This window comes from Hyperolius riggenbachi, chromosome 5 (genome assembly GCF_040937935.1).
Source record: "Hyperolius riggenbachi isolate aHypRig1 chromosome 5, aHypRig1.pri, whole genome shotgun sequence".
Classification (NCBI taxonomy): Eukaryota; Metazoa; Chordata; class Amphibia; order Anura; family Hyperoliidae; genus Hyperolius; species Hyperolius riggenbachi.
In genome coordinates, this window is record NC_090650.1 from 124,495,677 (window position 1) to 124,511,876 (window position 16,200).

The window sequence follows — 16,200 nt, forward strand, 5'->3', positions numbered from 1 at the left end:
CCATGGACTTCGCAATACAAGATAAGAATGCAATCCACCAGGGCTGTGGAGTCCGAGTCGGAGCAATTTTTGGGTACCTGGAGTCGGAGTCGGGAAAAAAATGCACTGACTCCGACTCCTAATGAACTTAAACTGTAATTAAAATAGAAAATATGATAAAATGTTCTATTTCTCAGATAATAGTCATCATAAGTAATTTATATATACAGTAATAGCTGTGCTTAGTCCACAAAAATGAAATAAACCAATAAAAAAATAGTTACTTGTGCTGCTTCAATTAAGTCTTCGTATTTTTAAAAGTCAGATATACATATCTGATCGTGATTGTATATATGATGTGTACACAGGAATCTTTTATATTCTGTATATATACTAAATAACATCTGTGCTGTAAGAATTAAGCCTGATGTGTAGCTGTGTCACTAATAGAGATGTTCAATAAGATGGAAATAATTCTGCGCTGATGCTGGTTTATGCAAATTCATGTACTGTACTCCCTTTGCTCGTGAAATAAAATAATTTAATATGTTGTTAAAATTTGGTTTTGTGACTACAAATTAAAGGGTACCTGAGACGGATGAAAATAAATATTGTATACATACCTGGGGCTTCCTCCAGCCCCATTCAGGCTAAGCGCCAGGTATGTATAAAATTTTAATTTCATCTGTCTCAGGTTTACTTTGTTACACAGTAGTACTATACTCTACATATGGACTCCCCACAGAGCTGCAGGGAATACACTGAGAATGTTGTGCACATTAAAGACAAAGTTGTTGTCTATCACCCATAAACCTGGTTAAGATTGTGCATGAAGATTGTGTAGTTGAGGAAGAATAACCTCATTCTCTTGCAGAGTACCTGCACAACACTCTTACATATACCCACAGTTACATTGCCTAGGGCCTGATAGATGTTATTTGTTCCTATTTTCTACAAGTACTCTTACCAAGGACTAGTTTAAGTCTAGGACTAAAAGAATTAGATACAGAAGATCAGCCGGCTAGCCAGGTAACTGGTATTGTTTAAAAGGGAATAAATATGGTAGCCTCCAAATCCCTCTCACTTCAGTTATCTTTTAAAATTCCTAAGCGTTGGCAGTTAAGAGATGCATTTGATGTTACATACTTCAATCAACAAAATTGTAATATGCAATTTAGAGGAGTCTGAGTCGGTGGAATCCTAACCTGAGAAGTCTGAGTCGGTGGATTTTTGTACCGACTCCACAGCCCTGGACAACACTTCACAGTAAGTTCTCCACAGTCAGCAGTCTGGGGCGTAACTTCTCAGGGCCGTTTGGGGGGCAGGACGGGTCGCAGCATGAGGAGAGAGCATGGCCGCACATTGGCGGGGAGGGAGGACAGTCCTCCCCTCAGCACACTCCCCTCCTGCAATTATTAGTGGCAGCAGGAACACAAACCTCCATCCACCGCGGAGGTCCGATCTCTAAGTGCCTCATGCTACTTCCTGTTTAAACAGGAAGTAGCGTCAGACACTTAGAGAGCGGAACCTCCGGCACGTGTAACGCATGGCGGTATGTGTTGCTGCTCGCCGCCACTGATAATTGCAGGAGAGGAGCGCACTGAGGGGAGAGCCTGAGGTGAGGGAGGAGGGGGGACTGTCCCCCCTCTCCGCCGATGTGCGGCCATGCTCTCTCCTTATGCTGCGACCCCTCTTGCCCCGAAACGGCCCTGAGTGGGCCCCCCTGCAGGTGCAGAGGCTGCAGCCCCTATTGTTATGCCCCTGTCAGCAGTGCCAGAGATTCAGAGAGCATTTTACGTGGAGTATAACAACATTTACCAGGAAATATTAGTTCCCAATACAACAGGTAAGTTCAACCCCAACAGAGAAGAATTGCTAAAACAGATAATCGCAGGTGAGTAGGATCAAGTGGCAGTGCACCAGCCAGCAGAAACAGGAATCCAGAAAGGGTAAGCATGTGTACAGATTCAATACACAAGCACAAGACAGCAGCTGCTTTGTTATGTAACTACAGTACTGCAATCCTGACATCTAATGATGCTCACAAGAACAGTAATGAAAACCCACTGCACTGTTAATCAGTGCCATATTTAGTCCTTGACTGCGCGCCTGCAGCCGGGTGCGCTCTGCGCACGACCAAGGACTCTTGCAGCTGGGTCAGCACACTAAAGCCCAACTTTGCTAACCAAGAAGTAGCTGCTGGGGGCATTTCTGCAAAAAAGAAGGGGGGCAGAGGAAAATGGGAAGTGGTGGTCATGAGGACTACTTCATATACACGGCTGATCCCAGCATTTTTACTTTTCGTTTCAACTCTGGTATCCTTTAAACAGCATTATATAATACATGTACATAAAAAGTAAGAAACACTTTCATGCATTACACTCTGAAATGAAAATTGCAAGATGTATATAAATGGGAAGATACAGCCGTGGTTTGGTTTGTAATTGAGGGCTGTAATTTTTCTACTACTATCATATTAGTTCTACTATATTTTACAACGTTTAACTGTTTAGTATACAGTTTTATATAACATACATTTCCTATTTTAGCAGTGAATTCCTAACATGGGATATTTGGGTCAACTAGTAGTAATTTTTCACTAAATAATATAGCATCATCATTTCCCTTAATAATATACTTAGCATCATGCTGTATCCCATAATAAGCTTGTTCACTCGTGTGTAGTGACCTGGGAAATATAGAGGCCATATATGTAGAACTAGTGGAGGGAAAATAAATATGGACATGGCATGCAAGTTATAAGATACAGAGAAAAGAGAAAAAGGAAATAACATGCAGGCAGCAGCCTCATTGAGTCGCATGTGATTTGTCTTCGCAGGATCACACATTAGAGACTATGCATATGCTGACAGGTGTTTTGCTAGATCACCTACCGGTATGTGTAACTGGAAAAACATTATAACAAGTAATAAAAAATAAACACAGCTTGTGTTTATTTCCAACTCCACTACTATAGTGAAATTCTTCATTGAAGTTTTAGTGGTCTAATTAGCAAAAAATCTATTGCGGTTCCATTAATCTGAGGGAAAGTGATTAGCTTCTACAATAACAGATATCTTAAAGTCGTTAAAGTAAGTAAATTTGTAGCAATGGCCACATTTTGATAATCAAACACTAATTATGAGGCTACAAAAATTAAGTCATTACAAGAAAGTAATTCAGATGCCCTAAGACCTTGTTCCTATCAAAGCATCACAGAAAAGAATAGAAACACTTTAAAGATGCATTTTCCATAAGATTGTATGCATTTGTCATGCAAATCTGCCTCAGCAAGCAAAGTCCTGTGTGGTGTAGGGTTTGTTGACACAGATTAAAGCACTACTGTGCTCATTGTGGATCCAATTCTGATTGTCCACCTTTACCACTTCTGTGTAGTATGAAAGCTGTTCCACACTGACGGCAGGTGGCGTCCAAAAGCCACGTCGTCCTGTAACGTCTCATTGGGGGGAGTGGCGGCACACCGATCGTCAGCTTCCCGTTTTTCGTACCCGCAAGGGGGCATTAGGCCGGGGCAGCTTGGCGACCCTGGGCGCTGCTTGCGGCTTCTAGGGCCGGCTGAACTGACAAAGTAAATCGGGATCGGAACGCCGCGTTTGCGCAGTTGAAGTCAACCGCGTGATGCTAAATGAATGGGAGCGTTTAGTCAACAAATCACGAACATTTGGCGGTAAACGCCAGCGCCAAGCATCCATGTGAACCAGCCCTAACTTGGGTAGAAATTACTTTTATTTATCTTGAACATTATTACAACCATTACAGCAGATCTACATTTACAAATCAATTATGCATATACAACTACCATTTATCAAGGGTTTAAAAAGAATGCTGGACAACAACAACAAAAAGACCTTATGTTTATCTTTTTTGTTGGGGGGGGGGGGGTTGCGGTCATTGGAAGAAACTGGAGCCCAATGGGGAAACAGCAGGAGAAATTGAATTAAGCCCTTGGTGGTATACTAGGAGTGATTTCTCTTGAGTAAATATCCCCCACTCCACAGTCTGTAAACAAAGTGTTGGAAAACGCTTGTGTTATTGCACTATGGACAGAACTTTTGCCATCACATGGTTCACAGACGTCCTTTCGTTCATCAGGAATCGTTCATGCACAATTCAACTTTTATGTAGTGCGTGCACTTAGATTTTAATCAATGGGATGCTAATTAGATGCAAGTGGGAAGTCCTACATTGTTTACTCAGCATAAATCTGGATCATCACTATCCAAGTCTGAATTTCACAATACTTACCTGTAGTTGTGTGCCAAGGCTAGAAGAAAAGACACTTCTGAGGACTTCTGAAAGAGTTATTGGCCCATATGCAATTTACTTTTTCTCCTGAGTTTACTCCTAGGAGATAATTTTTCATCTTCAATTTAGGATAACTTTTCAGGACTTTGCAATGGAAAAAGTACAGAAAGGTAGGTGAAAACATCCTATCAAAACTATTCTGAGAATTTTTTTGTTTGCTGGTGGTTTAAAAGGCACTTTATTGGCAAGTTTGAACATATGCCCTAGGATAAAACTCAGGACAAAAAGTGGATTGCATATGGGCCCTTGTTTCTAAATAGGCTGGAAAACGTGGGAGATCCTTTAGGGACAGGTACTTAAAGAGACACTGAAGCGAAAAAAATATATATGATATAATGAATTGTTTGTGTACTATGAATAATTACTAGAAGATTAGCAGCAAAGAAAATATTCTCATATTTTTATTTTCAGGTATATAGTTTTTTTCTAACATTGCATCATTCCATAATATGTGCAGATTACACAACACTCAGCATTTAAAATAATTCTTTCAGAGCAGTCTGTGAACTAATGACCTCTCCTCTGGCAGAGGAAAAGTAAAAAATTAACTAATAGTTGAGATAAAAAAAAGTCAGAAAACAGCCCTCTCCACGACTTTGAAAGTCGTAGAGCTTAATGGCTTTTTTGTATAGAGATAACAACTGGAGTTTCTTAAATCTTCCTGTACTGGAAACAATTAGACTGATGTATCTGACCTTAATGTTTTATTTCTTAGCTGTACTACACATACAAATCATAATATCATAATTTTTTTTCGTTTCAGTGTCTCTTTAAATACAACCATGTATGTGGTTCAGAGACACTAAAGTGAAATAAAATTATTTTTTCAGTTTAAAAATAGTGGGAAAAAAACCTCAATGGTAAGGTTTTAAGAGTTTTTTTTCCCCTGAGAGAAGGTAAGCTTACTTTACTGCCTCTTTTTTGAACTACTTTCAATAATTTTATTTCACTTTCGCACCTCTGAGCCACGTACATAATCATACCACCTTATGTGAAGGGTATAACCGTTTGTTTCGTCAGTTACCACAAAGTGCACTTAAAGTGTACCAGAGCTCAGGAAAATAAAAAGATTTAGGCCTCTTTCACAGTGCGACGTTAAAGTCGCACGTTAGAAAATGTTTCAACGCAGACTAATGCACAGCAATACTAAGTCTGTACGACATTCACAGTGCACACGTTACGTTTGTGTGTAACGAGTAGCGTTATTAGAAAGTGCTGCATGCTGTGCGTTTAGCAATGAATCTGCTGTGCTATTTGTGTTGCACATGCTCAGTAATGTTTTTTTTAAATGTAATGCATGCGCCATTTTTGTTCCATCACTGTGCAACGAAAATGGCGCACCAAGAGACGCATAAAGAAAACATCCAAGTTAAAGTCTATATGCGTTGCGTTAGGGCCGCGTTGTGCGACCTTAACGTTGCACTGAAACGCAACGTCCTACTGTGAAAGAGGCCTCATACATACCTGGGGCTTCCTCCAGCCCCAGACGCTCCAATCGCTCTCACGCCGCCATCCTCAGTCTTCTGCAGCGCCGGTACTGAGTCCCCACACTTCCGTCAGTCGGAGCCAGTCTGATGTAAGAGAAGTGCGCCCTCTATGTACCTCTCCAGCAGTGGCTGGAGAAATACGCAAAGAGCGCACTTCTTTTTTTCATGAGGCTTAAGTATCCCTTTAAAGTAAAAAGAAATTCTTTTGAACTACACTTTATACATTGGAGAGGAAAAGGGGAGGCTGTGGGGAGATTTAAAAAATTTGGAACTGGCCTTTTGTACATTATACCTCACAAAATCAGCTTGGATGCTTTAAGTCTTGTTTCATCTAAAATGTTTGGGTTATGCATGCAGCTTTCCCAGACATTTGCACGCAACAAAAATGTATGCGCCTTCCACAGCTGGACAATGTAATTAACAGGAGAAATGCGCATTGCATGTGTGCGAAAAAGCAACATGCTGCGATTTTGTTTTTCACATGCGAAAAATCTCATTGGACAGTCCATTTAATGTTTTGAAAAAAAGCGACAGCTGCATGTAGTGAAAACATGGCATTAATTCTGAAAATTACTTTGCTCAATCATTTTGCATTGATATCTATAGAAGTCCTCTAGGGCCTTTGGTGATCAAAACAAGACCTTCATCCACACCAAACAACACTCTTACTTGTATGAAACATTTTCTCTTTCAGGCTCACTCTCCCTAATTGTACACCACTGTAAGAAATTATGCTGCAAGCCATCACAAAAAATAAATAAAATGAAATGCAAATCTGCTTAACGAAAAACAAAAACAAAAAAAATCCTTAATGACTGAATAGAGAGGAAATTCTAAATTCAGTGGTAGCTGTGGGGGAGAAAATGAATGGGACACTCTCTCCTCTGAGAGAGAAAACTGATCAAAGAAAAACATAAGCCAAGATCAAACATAATCAAATTGATTATAATTAACAGAAGGAGCATGCTTGAAAGATAGCACAAATCCTGTTTGTTTGCATATGAAAAGAAATATATGACAGGAAGAGATTCAGGATTCAGGATGTTTGTCTAATGAAAAGAAAAATTACAATATTACAATCACTTTAATAAAATTATAACTGCAGTCACAGGAAACAGGTCCACACAGTTTTCATAGTTCCCAGGCTGAAATTAAAGGGGAACTGAAGAGAGAGGTATATGGAGGCTGTCATGTTTATTTCCTTTTAGACAATACCAGTTGCCTGGCAGCCCTGCTGATCCTCTGCCTCTAATACTATTAGCCATAGCCCCTGAACAAGCATGCAGCAGATCAGGTGTTTCAGTGGTTCAGACTTATAAGTCTGATCTGACAAGACTAGCTGCATGCTTGTTTCTGGTTTTAATCAGATACTACTGCAGAGAAATAGACCAGCAGGGCTGCCAGGCAACTGGTATTGATTAAAAGGAAATAAACATGACAGCCTCCATATACCTCTCTCTTCAGTTCCCCTTTAAATAGCCTGCTATGAAATGTAATTGTTTACCCCATATCCTGCAATTATTCACAGAAAATTGCCTCTGTCACTGTTTCTGACCCTATCTGTATAGCTTCGGCAAAACCATATAAGTGCAATACACTACAGCCTCATCTATGGTGACTTACAGCATCATCTACTGGTGAGTTACTGAACTTCTTATCTCTTCTCTGCAGTCACAGTGTTTGCCCCGCCAGGCAGACATGTGAGTGTGCCGCACTGCTGCTACACTGCAGGGCCCAGGGAGATCACTATTAGCTTGGGGGTGGAGACAGCTTGGGAGAGACCTGGAGCTGGCCCTATATTAGCTTGGGCAAGGGGAGACGACTTGGAGTAAGACCTAGTGACAGTCCTTCATGCAGTCCATAAGCCACAAAAATATGGTACATTAATAAAATATGGGTAGTTCTCTACTTAAAAAAACACTCACGTTAAACATGTTTCATTCATACAAAGTTATCCCTGTGTATAAAATGTTCTGTTTTTGTTATTACATATTTTTGTTGATACAAGTTACAGTATTATATAAACTGTTATAAGTTCTGTAGCTGAAAGCTGATTGAAAACAACCAAAAAATACTATTTATAGTATATATCCAAATCAAGAGATGTCTAAAAGGAAATAATGTACCATTATATATAACATTAGTTACTATGTCCCCTCCGTTCCATGAACAGGCGGTAAGTGGCCATCCGTCCCGTGGGCATGCACAGTCATGGGCACGAACCACTCCCGCCCCCCTGCACATACGCACTACGGTGTCAGGTGGTACATGGACGCAGATATCTGTGGATTTATTATATATACGATATGGCTCAACTTACAAAAAAATTGGCTTACAAACAACCTCACGTCGAAATGCTAATATTGTATGCTGTGAGGTCTGAAGTTTTGAACTTAAAGCAGATCCGAGATGAAAAAATAACTATACCAAGTAACCTGTCTATATATCTTATCTAAAGTTTAGATAGTTTACACAGCATATCAAGCTGCAAACCGTTTCAACATTTTTTGATTATTTATTCCTGTGATACAATGAGGGCAGCCATGCTCTGTTTGTCACATTGTCACAGACTGAGGGCTGGAGATGCTATCAGCTTGCCTGTGTGTAAATTCCGTCCTCTCTCCTCCTCCCTCCTCCCCTCTGCCTCTGAAATCTGGCTAGTAACCTCCTCCTCCTCCTGCCCAGACTGAGCTCCCATAAGCCCTTGCTACAGTGCCAATCCACTGTGAAAAGCTGTGGGCGAAGCTTGTTTAGTTTATAGGGAATTAGAGTATTAAAACAAAACAAAAAAAGTATTTGGCTTGAGGAATGCCCTATAAACTATATGAAAGGTAAACAATTATGCAATGAGTAAAAGTTTATCTGGGATCCACTTTAACTAAGTGTTGTTTGAACCCCTTGGTTCAGATTTAATAGCTTAGAAAATTAATTCTACAAATAAAAAAAGTACATAATCAAAGCATATCCGGTTCACTTGGACCTCTAAACAAGGTAATTATGAGAAAGAAGCATAGATATTCCATGCTCAACTCTGAAGATGATATTGGTAATTTTCCAGAAAACTGTGGAAACTGTACCAAGGGAAGATTGTTATGGTCACAATGAGCTTTGACCTCCTCCCTATTTACATATTTTGTATAAATGAGTGTTTGATGGCATTAAAATAAGCTGCTCAAATCCTGATGTCGCTGCTGTGTGACGGAGCTGACGAAAGCCCCTAGGTCTACTGAGCATTCGGAGAATTCCTCTGCTTTTACTTCCCACCCTGCTCCTGAAATTGGACTCATGCTGGCATCACCACTAGGAAAAACACAGAATCCTCATCTCAAGTTAAATTATTTAAAGAAGTAATAAAGGAGATGCTAAAGCCAACAAAACAGCAGAATCCGTTAACCCTTTACACACTCTCATGATGTTATGATCATGTCTGCAGCGTTTACTGCTGGCTGCAGTGGTATTGTAACCCAAGCAGTTCTGATGTCATTACATGCATTTTCTTGCATAGTTTGGTTTGCACTTAAACTAGTTGCTGATTCCATCTGCAGTCATTCTGAAATTAATGACAGTTTAACATGCTCTTGTGTAAACAAACATTGTCTGCTGCAGTGGAGGGGCAGTCCCTTTCCTGCAGGCTGCATATCATTGTCTGCCTTTTCCTGCTATCAGCCTGTGATTAATTACCATTCACTTGTGTGGGAATCTGCAGGTCTGCTCCCATTGGATGACCTCAGTATAAAGAACTGCTTCCTGCAATGTCTCATGGGCTATCATAGTCTCAGATTGTATCTGTTACTCTGCTCGTGCCCCACCTCGTTCCTGGTCCGTGTGGACTGCGCTGACTCCTGCGAAGGGGTCAGCGAGTCCTCCTAGTTCTGCTCTTGTTCTAGAAGTTGCTACTTGCTTTTCTTGTGTCATATATTGGTTCATCGCCAATATATACGCATACTTGTGCATTTTGTTATTTTCCTTGTATTTGTGTTACGTTGATATATCAGTGTCGCTGATATATACGTACACGAACTGTTTATTTCCTGTGTTCAGTTAGTCAGTTTTCCAGCACGTTTTGGTAGTTTGCGCGTACCGTGAACACCCGTGCTGAGCTAGTTATCCTGTTCCTGGTCCTGTTTGTGGATTGCGTTCATCTCTGCGAAGAGATAACGAATCCTTCTGAATCCTGTTCTGTTACTGTTTGTGGATTGCGTTCATCTCTGCGAAGAGATAGCGAATCCTTCTGAGTCCTGTTCCCTGTATTACTCCAGTCCTAGTCAGCGTTCCTGCTTATGTCATATATCGGTTCATTGCCGATATATACATATGTTAGTCAGACCTTACAAAGAGTTTCATTGATAGCTGTAATTGTAATACGCTAGGAAAACATACTTATTGTATATTTGTCTGTGTTACGTTCATCTATCTCGATCCTGCTATTTTCTGACTATTCCTGTCCTGTCTTTGTGAGGCACGCCATCGCCGCAACGCATTGGCTGCCTCATTCCAGTCTGTCTGGTTTTGGACGCTTGCTGTCGCTAAGTAGCCGCTAGCTAGCAAGCGTTCATTCTGTCTACTTGTTCTGATCTCCTCAGTCCTGGTTTATGCGCTCAGCGCTACTTTGCGCTGAGACGTTATTACGAAAGTGTTGTTTGTGGCTGTTCGGATCTGCACCGGCTCTGTGCACCACAATCTCCTATTGGAGTCAGTCCTCTCCTCCACTAAACTGGGGATATCCTGATCCCTTGTGCTGGTGTGTGTACCTCCTTCACGTCAGCTTATGTGTTGTATGCTGACTGTGGAGATTACACCTCCAAGCTTAACATTATGATAGCCCCATTACCAATCCCCATTGTGGGGGGGGTTCCCAGCAAAAATGACACTGTTTGTTATGGTTCCTGTTCCTTTAAGAAATTTGAGAAGCTCAATTCTGAAACAGAAAATGAGTTTTTTTCTGAATGTACCAGGTTCCTGGCCAATCCCGAGCTCCAGGCTACTCCTGTTTCAACGTGGGCCCCCCAGCTAGTTTATGTTTTATTTAAGGGAAGATTGTTTCAGTGGGCCTACGATGTCTTGGATCATACCAATTTAAAAGAAAGACCACTGGAATTTCTAGCGTTTGTGATCCATAACTGGCTGCGCAAAACCGATTTGCCTAGCCCTTTTGATAAGCTCCTGGCAGCTTGTCAATCAGCTGCTCCTTCTACTGCCTACAAAAATAATCAGCAAGCAGATAATTGTTCTGATAACTTTTCTTCTGCTAAGGCAGCAGGGTCTAAAGCCAAACGTAAACGCTCCAAAAGAAAAGCGTTACAATCAGCGGAGTCGTTGCCCTTGGCGACTGCGCATCAGATCTGTAATGAGACTCCGCCAGTAGCAGATAATGAAATTCAGTCACCATTCAGGGGAGTCAAATGGACCTATGAAACTACTAATGAACTTTCATTGCTAGCCAGGGAAAATAAAAGTTCTTGTTTAAATGAATTATCTGAATATGATTATGAAGATATATTACAGAGTATTGAACAGATCAATTTATTCGTGCAGCAAGGGAAATTTGCATACACTACAGTTCAACACTTGCTACAGGTATTGGAGATCCTTAGGAATAAGAAATCGGCCAATCACCTGCTAAATAACCCAATGTATGTTTCTGCCACTAACACATTTGCAAACTATGATCAGCTTGAATGCTCAGCTGTTAAATATGCATGGGATCCTCCATTTGAGAGAGGAGAGATGGAAGCCCTGGTCTATGAATGGAAGAAAGATGCAAGTTCATTTTGTCAGTTTTACAGTGCAAAAAGTGAATTAGTATTGAATGCATGCATTAAGTCTGCCTATAACCTAATAAAAACTGGTGTGTGTGGGTATGACTTTGTGGCTCCATTGATCGATGTGTGGAGAATGATTCTGCACGATTTTTATGCGATTCAATCAGTTGATACCAGGGAAGACACACTGTCAAGTGGAGATTGTTCCACTTCCTCAGTTCCTGAGGACTCGCCTGCTTCAGCACCTTTGGCTGATTCAGCGAGTGATTCAGAGCTCCTTTTGTGTGAAATTGAAGTTCCTGTAATTCCACCCTGTACCATGGATAACTCAGTGTTACTTCCCAGTAAGACAGAAATTACTAATACTTCCTTAATCTTGCCCTGCACAAATTTCTCAGCAGAGGACCCAGAGGTCCTGCTGACTTCTGAGTCCAGCCTAGCCAGTACTCATGAGTCTTTGTTCAGTGAAACAGACACCAGAAAAATCTTGCCTGTCTCTGCAAACACTTCTGCAGAAATTACCTGTGTTAATAAAGTTCAACTCCTGTCTGATCCAGCAGATGCCAATAGATGCACTACATCAGTTTCTGAGTCCCAGCAATCCTGTCCAGAAATCTCAGAACCCCAGCATCTGAATTTTCCAATTTCACAATTGAATGGTGATTTAGATGCGCAAACATTGTGTTTTGATCTTCCTGTTTCTACACCTCACTCTAGTTTCATGAATAACTCAGAGCGTCTGCTATGCGAGTCCGAAATCGCAGAATTATTACCGTGTTCAGAAAATGTTCCAGTGAACTTGCCCTGTACCATGAATTGTGCAGTAGATCTCTCCAATTAAACTCAGGTCACAGAATCATTATGCTGTCCAGCAGGTGCTTCCATGGTTTTGCCCTGCAGTGTGGACTGTTCGGTGATCCTGTCCAGTGAAGCTGTGGTCACAGAGTCTTATGCTTCACCCAGTACTTTGGATACTTCAAACCCTCTAGCAGAACAGTCTGAGGCACTGCTTACCTCAGTTGGTGTTGCAGTAATATTCACTTGTCTAGCAGCTGTTTTGGAATTACAGTCTGCTCTAATAAAACTTGATGAATTTCTGCCCAGCGAAGCAGAAGCCATTGAAATATTGTCCTCGTCAGCAAGTGTGTTAGATACCTTGCCCTGTACACAGTCTGATTTAACCAATGTTGTTGAGTCCCTCTCCAGTGTTGTAACAGCTGAGGAACTCCAGCCCTGTCCTCTGAATGTTTCAAAAGTCTTGCCCTGTAACATGGATAATTCTGACTCGCTGGAAAAAATAATAGAAATCTCAGAATTTCAGTCCGGGTTAATGAGTGTTTCTGAAACCCAGCCCTGTATCCTGGAAAATTCTGGTTCTCTGGCCGGTGTGGCAGAAGTTCCAGTGTCCCCTTTCTGTCCAGTGAGTTACTCAGTTTTGCCTAGTTCAGTGGGGATTGCTGCACTATTGACTTGTTTTGCAGCCCTTCATGAGCTCCAATCCAGTGTATTTGATGAGTCTCTGTCTAGTCCAGAAGAAGTTATGGGAACCCTGTCTAGTTCGGTGCATACATCAGAAGATTTGTCCTGTCTTGTAAATGCCCCTGAACATGATTTGTTAATAACTTTGCTGGAATCAGAGACATCTAAGTCTGATCCTGCATTTTTTAGTGAGAATCCAGTAACTGTGAAGTCTAGTCATGATGATTTTTTTTTGCCCAGTCCTGGTTTCGGTCCTACCTTGACTGCCTTTGAGGTTTGCAGTTCCTTGACATGCCCAGAAGTCTCTCTTGTGCTGGTGTGCCCAGATGTGCTTCATATGCCAGAGTGCCCAAGTGTGTCTGTGTTGGCGTGCTCACACGCTTCCCTAGTGGAGACATGTTCTGATGTTGCCGGTTGGCCTGCATGCCCGGAGAGGGTTCTGGTCCCTAAAAACCCTGATCTTGATGTTTGTCCTTGTGACCCTGACTCTAGAGTTGCCCTGGGTTCCATAGGGGTTCTTGATGGTTCTCCATGTGAGCCTAAGGGGCGTTCTGACTTGTGGAGATCTCTTTGGAGCTTCCAAGTGTTCTGGGAGATCTCTGAGGAAACTTGTCCTGGTACCTTGGACTGGTTCAACGGTGGGTTTTGTGTTGGTGGGGACAGTTCCGGTGGGCATTGCAAAGGCTTTGGCGTTTTTGGACAGTCCCGGGAAGGCGGTGGGTATCGCTCAGAGAGTTTCTGGGGGCTTTTCTCTGGAAGTCGTGGTTCTGATGGGTATCACACTGAGGCTTGTGGTGCTGACGGGCATGGTTCTGTAGGTTCTGGTTCTGATGGTTCCAGTCTTGTGGGGACTGATTCTGGAATTTGGTCTTGCCGGGCTGTCCCGGTCATCATGAATTATCAGTCAGATTGTTTTGTTGGGAATTTCAGTTTCGAAAAGCGTCTGGTATCCGCCTTTAAGGGGGGGGGGGGGGGTAATGTTATGATCATGTCTGCAGCGTTTACTGCTGGCTGCAGTGGTATTGTAACCCAAGCAGTTCTGATGTCATTACATGCATTTTCTTGCATAGTTTGGTTTGCACTTAAACTAGTTGCTGATTCCATCTGCAGTCATTCTGAAATTAATGACAGTTTAACATGCTCTTGTGTAAACAAACATTGTCTGCTGCAGTGGAGGGGCAGTCCCTTTCCTGCAGGCTGCATATCATTGTCTGCCTTTTCCTGCTATCAGCCTGTGATTAATTACCATTCACTTGTGTGGGAATCTGCAGGTCTGCTCCCATTGGATGACCTCAGTATAAAGAACTGCTTCCTGCAATGTCTCATGGGCTATCATAGTCTCAGATTGTATCTGTTACTCTGCTCGTGCCCCACCTCGTTCCTGGTCCGTGTGGACTGCGCTGACTCCTGCGAAGGGGTCAGCGAGTCCTCCTAGTTCTGCTCTTGTTCTAGAAGTTGCTACTTGCTTTTCTTGTGTCATATATTGGTTCATCGCCAATATATACGCATACTTGTGCATTTTGTTATTTTCCTTGTATTTGTGTTACGTTGATATATCAGTGTCGCTGATATATATACGTACACGAACTGTTTATTTCCTGTGTTCAGTTAGTCAGTTTTCCAGCACGTTTTGGTAGTTTGCGCGTACCGTGAACACCCGTGCTGAGCTACTTATCCTGTTCCTGGTCCTGTTTGTGGATTGCGTTCATCTCTGCGAAGAGATAACGAATCCTTCTGAATCCTGTTCTGTTACTGTTTGTGGATTGCGTTCATCTCTGCGAAGAGATAGCGAATCCTTCTGAGTCCTGTTCCCTGTATTACTCCAGTCCTAGTCAGCGTTCCTGCTTATGTCATATATCGGTTCATTGCCGATATATACATATGTTAGTCAGACCTTACAAAGAGTTTCATTGATAGCTGTAATTGTAATACGCTAGGAAAACATACTTATTGTATATTTGTCTGTGTTACGTTCATCTATCTCGATCCTGCTATTTTCTGACTATTCCTGTCCTGTCTTTGTGAGGCACGCCATCGCCGCAACGCATTGGCTGCCTCATTCCAGTCTGTCTGGTTTTGGACGCTTGCTGTCGCTAAGTAGCCGCTAGCTAGCAAGCGTTCATTCTGTCTACTTGTTCTGATCTCCTCAGTCCTGGTTTATGCGCTCAGCGCTACTTTGCGCTGAGACGTTATTACGAAAGTGTTGTTTGTGGCTGTTCGGATCTGCACCGGCTCTGTGCACCACAATCTCCTATTGGAGTCAGTCCTCTCCTCCACTAAACTGGGGATATCCTGATCCCTTGTGCTGGTGTGTGTACCTCCTTTACGTCAGCTTATGTGTTGTATGCTGACTGTGGAGATTACACCTCCAAGCTTAACACATGAAAAGACTTTCATGCAACCCAAAAATAATGCTATTGCTACAGCTAAGCCCACTTGAGGACCCACCCTTTATCCCCCCTTAACCACTTGAGGACCTAGGGCTTTCTACCCCTTAAGGACCGGCCACTTTTTTTCCATTCAGACCACTGCAGCTTTCACGGTTTATTGCTCGCTCATACAACCTACCACCTAAATGAATTTTGGCTCCTTTTCTTGTCACTAATAAAGCTTTCTTTTGGTGCTATTTGATTGCTCCTGCGATTTTTACTTATTATATTCATCAAAAAAGACATGAATTTTGGCAAAAAAATGATTTTTTTAACTTTCTGTGCTGACATTTTTCAAATAAAGTAAAATTTCTGTATACATGCAGCGCGAAAAATGTGGACAAACATGTTTTTGATTAAAAAAAACCCATTCAGTGTATATTTATTGGTTTGGGTAAAAGTTATAGCATTTACAAACTATGGTGCAAAAAGTGAATTTTCTCATTTTCAAGCATCTATGACTTTTTTGACCACCTGACATGTTTCATGAGGGGCTAGAATTCCAGGATAGTATAAATACCCCCCAAATTACCCCATTTTGGAAAGAAGACATCCCAAAGTATTCACTGAGAGGCATAGTGAGTTCATAGAAGATATTATTTTTTGTCACAAGTAAGCGGAAAATGACACTTTGTGAGAAGAAAAAAAAAAAAAAAAAAGTTTCCATTTCTTCTAACTTGCGACAAAAAAAAAATGAAATCTGCCACGGACTCACCATGCCCCTCTCTGAATATCTTG

General features: G+C 41.7%; 1 protein-coding gene across 1 annotated transcript in view; it reads right to left on the bottom strand.

Annotated features, from left to right (window-relative positions):
• The window catches only part of OSBPL10 (oxysterol binding protein like 10), a 631,331-nt gene that overhangs the window by 327,127 nt on the left and 288,004 nt on the right, over positions 1-16,200 (bottom strand). The window lies entirely within an intron of this gene.